Source organism: Pezoporus wallicus, unplaced genomic scaffold (genome assembly GCF_028554395.1).
Source record: "Pezoporus wallicus isolate ANWC-B61680 ecotype Strahan unplaced genomic scaffold, APGP_CSIRO_Pwel_v1 contig_5542, whole genome shotgun sequence".
Taxonomy (NCBI): domain Eukaryota; kingdom Metazoa; phylum Chordata; class Aves; order Psittaciformes; family Psittacidae; genus Pezoporus; species Pezoporus wallicus.
This window is the reverse complement of record NW_026640165.1, coordinates 3,384,659-3,399,262: the sequence shown is the minus strand read 5'-3', so window position 1 is coordinate 3,399,262 and position 14,604 is coordinate 3,384,659. Positions and strand designations below refer to the sequence as shown.

The 14,604-nt window shown below is 42.9% G+C and overlaps 1 protein-coding gene across 2 annotated transcripts in view; it reads right to left on the bottom strand.

Moving 5' to 3' along the window:
• Positions 1 to 14,604, bottom strand: part of GRAMD4 (GRAM domain containing 4) — a 75,237-nt gene that overhangs the window by 60,065 nt on the left and 568 nt on the right. The gene's annotated exons all lie outside the window — the stretch shown is intronic.

Below are 14,604 nucleotides of genomic sequence, written 5' to 3'. Positions count from 1 at the left end.
ACAGCAGAAAGCATGCAACCCATTGCTAAAGAGAAGCCTGCCCCAGCCCTTACCAACTAACATCTGCAGTACCATGCATAGTCAACTTGCATGTTTGAGCAACACTTCACATGTGCCACAGTGCCAAGCTATGCATTATGCCTAAGCATTATGGTTTTACTTACAGCAAGACCATACAGAAGGAATTACTAAAGCTATCAGGCAAATGACTGCAGACCTACAGCTGCTGTGATACATCAGAACAATAAAATGAACTCCCCTACCTTTCTGTTCACAAATCAACCACAGGGCCATGTTTACACACCCCATATCATTCAGTTACCAGGACACCTCTCTAAGAACAAGGCCAAGGCCCATAGCACACCAAGATGGTCTATTTTGAGGAGCTTCCCTCAATTTAGGGAGACAATTCTGCAAAAGCCAACAGTACCACATCTTTGTAAGTGAATAACAAGTTACCATGATGCACCCAGATGCAAGCTTCAGTGGAAGATTCCCAGGATGACTTGATTTTGTGCATAACACTTTGCAACTTGCTTCTGCAAGCTTCAACTATTCTACTGCTGATCTGAAAACTCACTAAGCCTCTGAAATATCTAAGTTGCAAAAATAAAACACATCAAAACCAAGTTTCAGATATGCTGACTACAGAAATCAATGACGGACACAGCCAAGGGAAGGAACTGAACCTTTATCAATCACCAGAAGCTCTCCAACCACCATATAGTTATAAAAACAATGCTAATTCACTAAAGGTTTTTAACTTTTGCCCACATGGGTAAATAAGTTTAACATTGATGGTGCATGAAGAACTACAAAGTTACAGCTAGCACATGCCCATTACAACCACCACAATGATTAAGAACCTTTAATTTCCTTCCTATACACTGCTTTTGGGCTTACAAAGAACATGTATAATCCCCAAATCCCACACATTTCCATACAAGAGCAGTGCTGCTGCTCATTCTGTTCCTTCTCACATCTTCCCAACAAAACCCCTGAAAATGCTCCTGAAGTTGGTGCTACAGGCACAGAAAATATAGGACAAAGGAAAAAAATAAAACATTATGTGGATTATGCAAGTCTGTAGTGTTGTAATTCCTCATCATGCCAACTTCCAAATGAAGGGGCATGAAGTACTGTGTAAAAACTTGCATCAATAACACGTAAAAGGACACTATGTGAAAGTTTGCTATGCTGCATGATACATGAAGAAGGGATTTATCCAAGTAAATCAAATAAAGAAGCAACAGAGAAACAGCAAGTTTCATGTAGTAAGTGTGGCTTCAGACATCAGCTTCATTTCTGGCGCTGCCTGTTTTACACAGCTGCTTGTAAAAGCTGTGTAAGCTACTCCTTGAAATCATGTCACACAGTAGAAAACTCAAGGTCAAGCTCCCACCAGGCCAACGGAAACACGAAAAGCAGCTCTGCTGGAAAGAAGCACTCTGGAAAACAGCCTCTTTCATCCCACCCACACAGCATGTCGAAAGAGGAGAGGGAGATTTTTCTCCACGTAGCAGAGTCTAGAAATAGCAGAGGAAGCTGTGTGACACAGGAAGGCACCAAACTTGTCCTCTAGGTACCGCAGATCCCTCCTGCATGTCTTCAATGCAGCCCTTTACTTAAATCACCTGCGCTGCTGGCACATTTGCTCTAGACAGAACTGCAGTTCTGATTTCCTAACTGGAATTACTTGTTAAATAACTTGGCTATTTAACTGACTTCTAACACAGGGACGTGGCAGGCTTAAGGTTGAAAGGCACTGCTGTTCAAGGTAATCTCCATTGCAGGGGCAAACCTCTATTCTCTCATATTTCAAGCTGCTTCATTCCCTCAGTGGGCAGCATATCTGCTCTTTCTCTCCATACTTACAAATAGTAACTCTGAATTAAAATATAAAAGAAAAAAAAAAAATCCACAGCCAAAACCCAAGCTGGTATAGCTACACCAGGCAGCAGAGCATCCAACCCTACAAGAAACCAGAGGGGCCATAAGGAATATAATCACAGTCCTGCAAGTTAGCTCTTTTGTTTTGTAAACTACTTGAGTATTCTGCCATTACTGCAGATCTTCCATTTCATATGTTGATTTTAACATACTACGGACAGCAGGAAAAAGAGGAAATCTTTGCTATTAAACCTAATGCTTCCAAGAAGCACATATAGTCCGGGCTGCTTCTCCATGCTCTTTCCCAATAACCTCTGTTCATGGGATCAACTGCTGCTAAAAGAGGCCATTTTGGTGATACCAGTAACTGCTCTCAGTAGAGGATCAGACACAAATACCACTCCCTGAAAAGGCTGCCATGGGTGCTTAGCAGTTGTGACAACTGAAGAGGCAACTGGCGGAGAAGTATGAAGGTGAGGTTGTGCACAGGATGTACCCTCACCTCACCAGCAGTTAAGAGATGGGGAAGATGATAGCATGGGTCTATGCTGGGAAGTGGAATAACCTCAGAAATAATAATGGAGTCTGTGAGTCAGACACTCGCAGGGAAATACATGGAAGGGAAAGAAAAGAGGGTAAAAAAAAAAAAAAAAAGATAAAAGGCATTACTCCAGTTAAGTTTCCCATGCATTCTTTTCTTTTCTCACAAATCTCATTAGCTCATGAAACCAATTTCATTTTGCAAACAAAACCAAAATAACTCATCACTCAAGACCCTCAGCAGTGCCGCAGATGAACTCCAGGCAGCAATCCTAACCCACTCATTTCCAGAGACACACAGAGCAGCTTGGCTCTCCACCTTCAGCAGCCTGGCATGCACTGCTGCAGGCGTGACTGACGGAGGAATGGGAGGAAAGACGGAGATATGCAGCCATACTCTATAAGCAATTTAAGGCTTAAAGCATGCATAGAGTTGAGGAAATCTAAACCAAAAATCCATAATTTCAAGAAAACAAGGAAATGACGCATTACATAAGATGTAAGGTACAAAGCCTCTTCCTAACAAGTAAAGAGCCAGCTGAGGCTATTAGCATCAAGGAGCCCAGTTGTTATTAATTTGGCCATATTTGAAGGAAATTGATATTTTAATGGTGCTTATTATGCCCTATAACGGCAGATGATAAAAAAAAATACTCGGGAATTAACTACATTTTTTAAGCTGCTTGAAACAACTGGAACAAGATATAGCAAGCCTTTAAATAAACCAGGGCATATCAACATGCACAGTTCCCCTCCTCTTCCGAGGGGGAGCCTGCTGTTGGCAGCATTACCAAAGTATAGTTAGGTGCTAAGTGGCACTTCTCCCAAGAGAAGCCAGCTCCTCTTGACAGAGCCTTACTAGTAAGGTTTCCATGATGTTTCAACAAGAGATGTTCTGGACACAAGGAAAAGGCAGAAAAATATCTCGTCTGGTTTGTGTTTCTGATCTCAAACATGAGGTAGCCTATGAATCCAACAGCTCTTTGGTTTATTAACCAAGCCTGTACAAGCACTCTGATTTACCATACTTTTTCCATGCTCTATTTCAAAACGAAGTATTTTCTTGTCTCAAAATGTCACAAATACACCACGAAGCCTGTCAGGCTGCTAAGATGATACAAACTCAATGACAGTAAATAGCAACCTGGCATACTGCTGAGCCTTCAGACTTGAAATAGATTTAAATTAACACAAAGATAGCAGGACGGAGTGTTTTGTAACAGTGAAGAAACCAAGGGAGAAGAAATAAGATTATTTCAGTCATCATTTCAATCAGACAAAGCAACTTAAAAGCCAGCTACAAGATTGCATTTACATCTAAGACTGGGACAAGGGCCAGAACTGCACTACTTGAGCTGACACATTTATGCCACAACAACAGTTCAGTTACCAATGATAAAGGTCCAAAGGTCAACGTACTTGAAGAAGAACCATACCCACACAGTGTATCTTCCTGAGCAGTTACAGCTGGGGTGAGGAAGGAACGGGCAGGGAACATTACTCCTTGCATGCACCTACCTGCCCCACAAGCCACATCAAACCACATCAGTTCTGCCTGTTTCAAAGCTTCCTAAGTTCACAAAGGAGATTTCTGTAGAGATCCCTCCCACCTTTCTGAGTCCATCCTCTCCTAAGAAATGGTTTGGTTTTCTAAGTCAAAGAGAAACTGGTGATGTCTCATGGCAAAAATGAGAGGCAATGTCACCAGCTGAAGGCCAGAGACCATCCACAGACATCCAAAAGACTTCCCAAAAACTCCCTGGAAAATCAGAAGGAGTAGAAACAAAGGCAGAAATCAGCATTTTTGACATTTCTGTCAGTCTCTTAACCAGGACTTCTGCCAGCTCTAAGTGATGCCCTAATCTTCATCAATGTACATATACTTGGACCTTGGTATTTTAGAAGCTAAACTATGGGGTTTACTATTCAAAAAGGTTCCTAAAAGTTTAATTACTAATCAGGCTCAAATTCTGGTTTGGGGATATCAAGCCTTTTGCTTACACTGTGCAAATGTTTTAACAGATACAGTCTCTCCAAGTCATGGAAACTTGGGATTCTGAGACTTTTTGCACTAATGACAGAAGCATGCTAAAGACTGCAGGACACGACTGAACCACCAGCTAGCACTGGACTCCCATTTAACTCTGATTTGCTTATATAATTGCCATTGTTAAATGCTGTCCAACATGTTCAAAAAATTAATACAAAAAACAACTATATCATATTATTCTTGAACAATTTAGGGACTGCAAGAGGCTCCATCTGTGCCCAAAAGCAAACTTCAGAGCATTAAATTTGCTGAATGGAAAAAAAAAAATGAAAAAAGAAAGAAAAAGAAAGATGACATCTTTGGATTTCTTTGTTATAGGCATGTGGGACCTTCATCCAGCTGCAGGATCTAGCCAGGCTGACTAAACTTGATCAGGAACTTGGATGGCTGTAAATGGGAGTCTGTTCAAAGCAAGACCTAAGTCATGGAAGACAAGATGACAAGAAACAGGGACACACTGTCTTTAGGGTTAAAAGCTGCAAACACACAATGAAGGGGCAGTTCATACCCTACTGATACTCCTGCCAAACCCTTCTATTTCTAGAACAGTACAAAATCCTCAGAATCTAAACAACAGTTTTAATCAAGGACTGTTCTAGGGGTTTATTGCTGCACTGAGCTTTGATGGCACACTGCACACCAGAGGTATCAGCCCTCCAACAGCTGTGCTGCTACAAGCAGAATAAAAGCACACCCTGCTACAACCTCTCCATCAGAGGAGGCAGCCATACAACCCACAGCACATGAAAGCCAGTTTTTCTGAACTAGAAGACTAGAAGAGGAAAGATTTATGGCTGCCTGCAAATCATGACAGATGGCAAAATCAGGAAGCTGGGTCCAATTTGTGTATAACCAGCCCTAAGACCTTTCATACACGTACACAAAAAAGCTTTTGGATTTGGTATCTAAGTTAATGCTACAGAAGAGGTCAGACCGCTTCATACTGACATTCCTACCTGAGGATGCGCACAAGAGCACATGGGGGATGGAGGAAGCCATCTCCCTTCAGGAATGTCAGGACTACTGAACCTCACGTAACTGCATACTTTTAGATAAAGGTGTCTTCTTTAACAGACTGGAGCTTTCCTGGCTCCACCTTGCCCAGCAGAGCACTCTGCTCTCCTCCACAGCCTAGTGACGATACCCACATCTGCATTTTGCTGAAAGGAGTTGAATCTACTAGTTAATCTTTACTTTAAAAGAAAAATTACTATCAGTTTCTACGAAAGAAAACCGACATGCTTGTAGCTAAGCTAATTCAAGACTTGGTGTCGGGCACTTCCTCCATGGCATGGAAACACCAGTGATGCATCTGCTTCCTAAACACGGTTTCTCTTCTCCTGTTTCTGATAACGAGCAATCTGTGGTCAGTCAGTCATCTTCAAGGTCCAACCTATTCTTAGCATTTCCAGTCAGTATACACATCTTTACCCACTTTTCTCCTGGCTCTTACAAGAATACGGGATTAACTTCGTAGCGATTAAACAGCTCAATTAAGAAAAGCTCTAGAAAATACCTGTCTATTTAACTACCAACACTTGGCTCAGTTGGAGCTTTTGAAAAGGGAGGAGGAAGTTAAAAAAGCAAACCACCACCTTTAAAGCAAACAGACTCTTTGCTTTTTGTGTCAGTCCTGTAGTGTTTCCAAAACTCATCTAACACAATTGTTCAACAGTTAAATACACACATGAAGTCTTCTGTGCACTGACTGAGGTATGCTGTATTTTCCTATTAGCTGTCAGATATTATGATGAACTTTTAGCCAGCTGAGAAGAAAGCCTCCTTCAGGGTAAAATAAACAGATGTAGCTTACTTCAGACAATAAGGAATCCAAACTGCATGGAAAGATTTTCCATGATTTAACAAAGGCAATAAATTGTCACCAACAGTCGACTAATGAGTCACAGAAAAGAGCTTAATATTTAAAGCTTATCTCTAAAGAAAAGAAAATATTTATGCAATTTCAAAGTATTACCAACGAAACAGAAAATGAGCTTTGAATAGATCCCAGTCTCCAACCAGGACAGATGTATATACCCAAGTGAAATCCAAAGTGGACACTGCACACAGCCAGGCTTGCATTCCACCAAGAAAACTGGACTAAAAATGCTGTTCATTGTCTCTTATTCAAAAGGCACATGCTGTCCCTGCTCTGCATTAACAGGGGACTGCCGAGGACCAGAGCGCATCACCAGGTTAATCCAAACTGCTAAGCAAAGCGAGATCCCCATTCCTCCTGTAAAATATTCCAAGAAACGGCATTTGTGCCTCACTTGTTTTCAATGTGTTGCTGCAGAGGGTTAAGTGATCCAGTGTTAGAGGAAACTGTCCTTGGCAAAGCCCTCAAAGTGGGGAAAGGTTACTACTGGAAGAAACAGGAAAGAAGCAGAAGTAGCTTGAGAAAAAGTGTATTTGCTGTAAAAATGTTTTCGGGGGAAGCCAGAACTATCCCTTGTCAGCTGGTTATTCCCGCAGCTGAAAGTAAAAACAAGAGCTGTTGAATGTGCATACATCCATCAGTCTCACAAGCAACTCCACTGAGGAGGGCAGGCAAAATCCTTCAAAACAGGCCCAGACCTTTTCATTAGCACTGAAAGCTTTATATTCAGAACGTTTCTCTGACACAAAACTGGGCTGTTTCTGCAGTGTTTTGCAAACTCTTGGAATCAGTTTTAATTACTGCAAGTTTCCAGGAAGCTCTTACATCTCAAGAAAATCCTGGGAGCACAGCACCTCATAGCAGCTAGCAGCTCTCTTAAAGGATCAACATGCCCTTGTAGCTCCATGACTTATGGGGAAGGACATTCCTCATTGCACAATCCCAGGTGATCCCACAGAGCTAATGAGACCATGCAGGGTTCTACACAAAACCAAGCCACACTGCCTATACATCCAAAGGTGGTCTGAGACATTTAGTGACATCTTTTGGGTTGCTTTGTAGATTAGGCTTTAAGAGGAGCATGCAGACCTTGGATAAAAGCACTGCAGAAGTATGAAGAATTATAAAGTTAATCAAACCAGAATAATGCCTAAAGGTGGCTTAATGCTTTGAAAACTCAGACTACAAAAAGAACATACTTATACAGACTCCACTCGTTACTTTTTCTGATGACATGATCCTTGCAAGTTGATGTAAGACACTGCAGTCTACAGAGCCGCAGTTTACTATTATCAGATGATCACAGCCCAAAGTCACCCTAATCGTAGTCACACAAGGATGCTTTGGATGTTTTGCTGCTCTCAGCTTCCATGCTTCACAGCTACCTTTGCCCGACAAAAAAGGATGGCAGCTGCTGGGAAGTGAACCTCTCAGTTACATGCAGCAAGAGGAAGCAACCAGGACCTTCAAGCATGGCTCAAAGGTTCGCATTACTTCCTGTCTCACAAAGAAAAAGGTGAGCAAGAGACAGAATGAAGAAAGCCCCATCCCAAAAGTGAGTTCAGAGGTAGGATCCTGGACTACAGGTCACCTTGCAGCGTCATTTTGAATGAGGCAGCCAAAGTCGTATTTTTTTGAAGGAAATGCAAGTACAAGGAACACCACAATGAAGATGATACATAGCATTTCATCTTCGGGTGCTCAACATGCTATTTTTTTACCTTGTTGCAATAGTTGTGCATCTTGCAAAATGCCCAGAGTCAGGCTACTGCTCCCTTCACTCCCAGAGTGGGGTTATGGATATTTTCAGACTGGTCTCTTCTCTACTGCTCAGATCTGTAAGGCTCAAAATGGGCATGCCAGTCTCTCCAGCCAACCCAGAAAGCATAAAGTCACCCAGTTTCTGGCAGTTGGCTGTCCTTGGAACAAAATCTACTACTGGTAGTAGTCCCACTAATACAAGAGTGTCTGAGGAAGCAGCTTATGCCTGAAGCACACAACTGTACAGCTCCCTAGACTCAAATCTGTAGTAAGGTACAGTAAATTACAGGGTTTAGACACCCATATCAGTCCTAATATAACTGAAGCTGTACAGCTACACATATCACTAACTCTACCAAAAGCAAGATGAAAAAAGATAACCTTGTGCTCAGAAAGTAGCATCATGGACTATGCATGGCCTTCAAACTGCGTTTTAGGAGATCCTTCTCCAGAGGCTTCACGTTTCCCCATCCCTATGGCTGTGACACTGCTTAAATATTGCTGACAGTTGTGAATCCACATGCCTCTCTGTAGCCCTGCTATGTCTCCCCAGGAATTACAACATGCTGTTAACCTTGAAAAGTGCAGCAAGCTATTTTAAAATGCAGTTACTGTGCACACCTGGGAATGCAGAGAGGAGATCCAGAGGGCGGGGAAGAAAAACACAAACCATTTCCTGAACACAGAAGGAACGTGGAGCTTCAGGTAGTAAAACCCACAGCAAGATGCTCGATAACTTGTTTCTGAAGTTGGCTCTAGAGCTAAACCTGTCGAAAAAGTTCCCTGTTGCATGCACATTTCTAATTTGAAGAAGACACTTTCCAAAATTTAAGCTAATGGTAAACTTCAGGTTATGAAATAAACCCCATTTGAACATCTAAAGGTGCTTCTGTATCCTTCATTAAAAAAACTGGTAACAATTTTCAGCCTCTGAAAACTGGCTGGTGTCCAAACCAGCAAGTTTGAAGAGTTCTGTATGTAAGTAACCTGATACCCGAAATGAATACTGAAGGAACAAGTGGCTTTTACAACATGCTAAAAATGCCAAGCATTAGTAATGCCAGACACTAATACAAACTGCTGACAGTCCTATCGAGAGCTAAGATAAGACCGTTTTAGCAGTTGGAAACTGATTTCACTCAGTCACTAATTGCATACATCAGGCCAGCATGGAGAGCATGGCTTTGTTCTCTTTAATTAAGATAAGTATAGACCTCTCATGTTGTGCAGTTACTTTCAGGGGAGTACTATGGAAATTTAAAATGTGCCTATTAACCACTGTATTTGGACACAGAGAAGGCAAGTAACTGCTAACTGTTTTTTCCACATAATTGTGCCATACCTTTAAGAACCTTAAACAAAATATTAACCAACTACACACACCTAGATACACAGGCAGGGACACTCTACGGTCAAGAAATGAGTGCTCCCTCCCACATAGTTTGATGAGAATCCCAAGGATAAACTGATAATTTTGTGCTTTATGCCTTTTTCATAGAATCACAGAATGGTTTAGGTTGGAAGGGACCTTAAAGATCATCCAGTTCCAATCCTACTGCGACAGGCAGGGACACCTTCCACAGACCAGGTTGCTCCATGCAACATCTAACCTGGCCTTGAACACTGCCAGGGATGGGGCAGCAACAGCTTCTCTGGGCAACCTGCATCAGTGTTTCACCACCCTCATAGGGAAGAACTTCCAAGAGTTCTTCTAAATCTACCCTCTTTCAGTTTAAAGCCAGCCCCCTTTGTCCTATTTTCTTTTTCTCCCCCCCTCTCCTGTTCATGAGCACTGTTACCACCTATACCACTAACAGTTTTATTCTGCACCTGAAATGTTGACCTAAAAATAAAACCCCTGTTTACATATTCTATATTTAATGTCAAGTTACTCATGTAAGCATACAAATCAGCCATAGTAGAGTAAGGAATCTCCAAACTTCACCTGATTCAGTTTACAGACAGATGCTCAACCTCAGGCATGTCACAAGGAAAATGCAGTAATGTAGAGAATGTCCACGGAGTAGGCAGGTCAGCCCCGATGGACTACAGTGCAGCATGGGATGGATGCTGGAGAACTAAACTACCCCACAGCAAGGATGCGCCCTCACAAATGTAAACAAGCATTCACTCAAAACTGAAACAAACTCTGTTTCAGACAGAAGTCTGTATAAATACACCCAAGAAACACACGTACACATGTGACTCAGCATCTAATGATTACACTTAATAGGCATGTGTAAGCAGCAAACCTAGTCATATACATCCCTTAATCACAGGTCAAAAGAGTTGTCAAAACCTGCACTGATCAGGAAAATGCTGAGCATTTGGGTTTTTTAATCAGGAACATCAACTCCTGCAGAAGAGCAACAGCACTCAGAGAAGCTGCATCAGTGATTGAAGACACCAAGCTGACCTCTCAGACTTGCATCCTAAAAAAATATGCTCAAAATTTACTTCAGAAGTTCCTTATTTTTACAGCATACTGGGAAATGTGAGGCCTGTAGTACTGTATCCAGCTCTGAGGGTGCCAGTACAAGACAGACATGGACATACTGGGGAAAGTCCAGTAAAGGGCCATGAAGATGATGAAGCCACTCGAGCATCTCTCCTGTGAGGAAAGGCTGAGAGAGCTGAGGCTGTTCAGCCTGGAGAAGAGAAGGCTTCAGCAGGGGATCTTATCAATGTATACAGATACCTGAAGGAAGGGTGCACAGATGGCAGACAGGCTCTTTTCAGTGGTGCCCAGTGAAAGGACCAGAGGCAATGGACACAAGCTGAAACATAGGAGGTTCCCTCTGAGTATCAGGAAACACCTTTTCACTGTGAGGGTGACCAAGCACCGGCACAGGCTGCCCAGAAAGGTTGTGTAGCCTCCATCCTTGGAAGTATACAAAAGCTGCCTGGCCATGGGCCTGGGCAAACACCTCAAGGTGTCCCTGCGTTCGCAGGGGGTTGGAAGGATGACCTCCAGAGATCCCTTCCAACCTCAACCCTTCTGTGAAATAAAAAACACTAGTTTTCTTCAGTCACCCATGAGACACCCTGAAGTCTTTCAGTAAGTCTGATGCACTCTTTTAATGTGTACTAGAACAATGATATGTTCTTTACAGACCATCACAAAGAACTTTCTGCATTAACTTGGGATTTGCAAGAAGCAGCAACTAAGTGGAATTTCAGTTCCATTAAGATGCATATGCAGCTTTTAAACTACAAGAGACAATATTATTAAGTATTCTCAAGGCATGCTTAGAAAATTCTGCCAGAGTTGGGGTTTTTTTCCTCATTAACACAGGCAAGTATTAAACACATATGGTGACCCAAGATGCAAATAGAAATGATTTTCCAAACACAACTGAACATGTTGGGAATCTTCACCGTCCACTATTTTCAGAAGCAAAAAAATGCATCTTCAATCATCTAAGCACCCCTGAAGATCTGGTTTTATAAGTCATGGAATTAAATTTGTTGTTACCAGAGAGTGTACCAAGAGAAAGGACTGGGTGTTAAAGGCAGGAGGGGAAAACCTAACCACAAATACAGTATTTTTGGTTTGCATCCAGGAACTGCTCTTTCAGCTTAGTCAAGGCAAGAAGATTTACTGTGCAAAAGAAACTGTACTATTAAGGTGAAGAAAAAACACCCAGAATTTATTCTCTGTGAAGACTGCAGAGCCTGTTAATATTTATGAAGCCTGAAGTGGCTTCAAAGACTCCTTATTTCATTTTTTTATGTCATAACAACAAGCAGCACTAACTCATTAAATTTTAAGGTGAGTTCGCACTAAACTCTAACTGTTTTAATAAATTCTGAGCTCCTAGGAAAAGGTCTAACTTCCATCTTTCGTGTGTGTGTCCCCCATACTAATGACAATGGCCAGAAGATTAAAAAAACCTGCATTTGTCCAGAAACTTGAAAGATGAAAACACATAAACCTTAGAAGCATTCAACATTATGACCCAAAAACTGCATTCAATAGCTGTATTTCTCTGCACATATTATTTCATGGATTAACTTGCCACCTGGCAAGGTCAGGTGCAGCAGGCAGAGAGAGAATCTCTTTTGGAAGACCTTGATTAAGTATTTACTGTCAAAAGTTCTCCCTCTGCTAAAACTCTGTGTCATAAAAATAACATTAGAGGAAGACATCTCTCCTCCTAGCACAGATGCTGCCATGCAGATATCATTTAACTGAGAAAAATCTACCTAGGAAAGGAAATATGTTACAAGATAAAGCTAGGAAACTGCGTACTTTATTTGGGCCTGACACAGTCATTTTTGGACAAGAGAGCCTCCAGTTTGGGATGGCAGATTTCTCTGCACATAATCCTGGAGTATTCCGGCAACATCCAGGGCTTTAGGGACTTCGAAGTTAAAGAGTATCACTGCTAAGCCTGATAAACACTGGGGTTAAGGAGAGGGAGGAAAAGACCAGGACAAGCCACTGAATAGCTACATAGCTTTAACTCCAAAAATTCAGCAAGGTACATGTTGCACTTGCCTCAGTCATTCCTGAATAACGTTTATTTTCCAGTCCTATGAGAAACAAAACAACAGGAAGTGTGATCCATTACTTAAATAAAAAGATACTCACCATGAAACTGTTAATGGGACCATATGGTACACAAAACGCAGTCTTGAGATGGATTCTTGTCTCAAGAATCCCTATGGATTTGGTGGTGACCGAGTCAAAAAAGCATAACTTTTAAGCAGACAAAATGTCAAATTGGGTCTTTGTTAATTTCCCAACAGATCTGTCACTGCTTTGGGGGTTAAACAGGTAGTGCTCCTCCTTAGCTTTGAAGTCTTTGTATTAAAGAGTGAATAATCAATGAGACTGAAGTCACAACAGACGTATGCAGTAACACATGCATGCACGTCACATGTACACCTGACTTTTAACAGCAGCACTAATCACTTCTCAGACACTGCAAAAGTTCCCTTACCAAAACAAAATATTAAACATGTGTTTGGAATTTTTACCTCTAGGTCTCAAAAACCATTGACACTTTGGCATCCAATACTGCCCCAGATACTCATATAATGAACTTCAGTTCCTACAAGCTCTGAGTATCACACACCAGGAGGAGGAGAAGGTTTAGGGCCAGGGAACAGCTTCTGCACTGGCTACCTGCTGTAAACCACCGGGTTATTAGCTTCCAGCCAGGAAGACAGCTGGTCTGCGCATCAGCCCCCTTATTTTCCCTCTACCAATCTCCAAAACAGGGTCCCACCAAAAAGCAGAGCCAGGACAAGCTTTTTCCAGCTGCTGCCCTTAATTCCTCCCTCTGTTACAGGCACTGAGGGCAGGTCCCCAGGCCATAGCAATGCTGGCAAGGCAGCCAGGAGGGAGGTCTAAGCCTGGGTGATGCCTTCACCCACAGCAGAAGCAGTACCATGCCAAGGAGTGGCACACGTGCATTCAAGCAGCAGCAGCCTCCCCCATGCCACTCAACAGTCACCCCCTTACTGCGGACGCACAGACCAGACCAGGTCTCACCAGTGCCACAGTTAACAGAGGAAATAATAGCAAACCCAAAAGTCTGACGCTTTAGCTCAGGTTAGTTCCGCCTGCCACCAGCCAAAACCACCTCCAAGAGCTTACCTGCAACGCTGGAAGCACGACATGGCTCATCTTCAGCTCAGTCTGGCATCTCAACCCAAAGCCACCTTTATTATGACAGAGGAACGAGCCAAACATACTTGTGGCCACCGTATGAAAAACAGTGAAACACTACTCAGGCTTTCACGGATTTTTACATAATTTGGTATTATAGCACCAACAATTAAGTTTATATTTTATCAGTTTCACAGCTAGTAGCTTAAATGTCAGCTTCAGAAGAGCACAGACTAGGACTAAAAAAAGTCTTTGCTTTCTGAACAACTGATGGCAGCTGGTAACTAGCTGTGGCATTTAAAAACAAAAAAAAAAAAGTTCAAGACAGCTGAAATCTCTGAGGGATAAAACTACTTCTCACATGTTAGAAACTAAGGCAGGACGCTGACAGGTAATGCAGAGCACGGGATCCCTGCTTTGTTAAATAAAGCAAACCTCACAAGGTTCCCAGGTCTAATTTCCAATTCGGATGCCATCCAGATTCCCTCCCCCCCCCGACGGGGGCCGGATGAGGTAAAGCAGGGGTCCGACGCAGCTCGCACTGTTCCCCCCCCCCCCCACGGGAGAACCCTGCCAGCAGCTGTAGGGAATACCACCGCGATCGCAGCCCGCGGAGAGCAGGCGCGGAGCAGGGCTGGCAGCGACAGCGGGCACAGCACAGGTCGACACCACCTCGAGAGAGCAGCTAGGGCGAGCTGCGCTCACACATGAAGATGTGACCTTTACGGGGTTCACTGCCACCCTCCCTACGCTGTGTTTACTACAGCCTGGGACTCCCGGCTCCGCGTTCCACCGGGACGGTGGCGGCGGGGCACGGCAGTGCCCGGGACGGCTGCTCCGCGCTGGAGGGGCGCAGGGAGCGGAGCA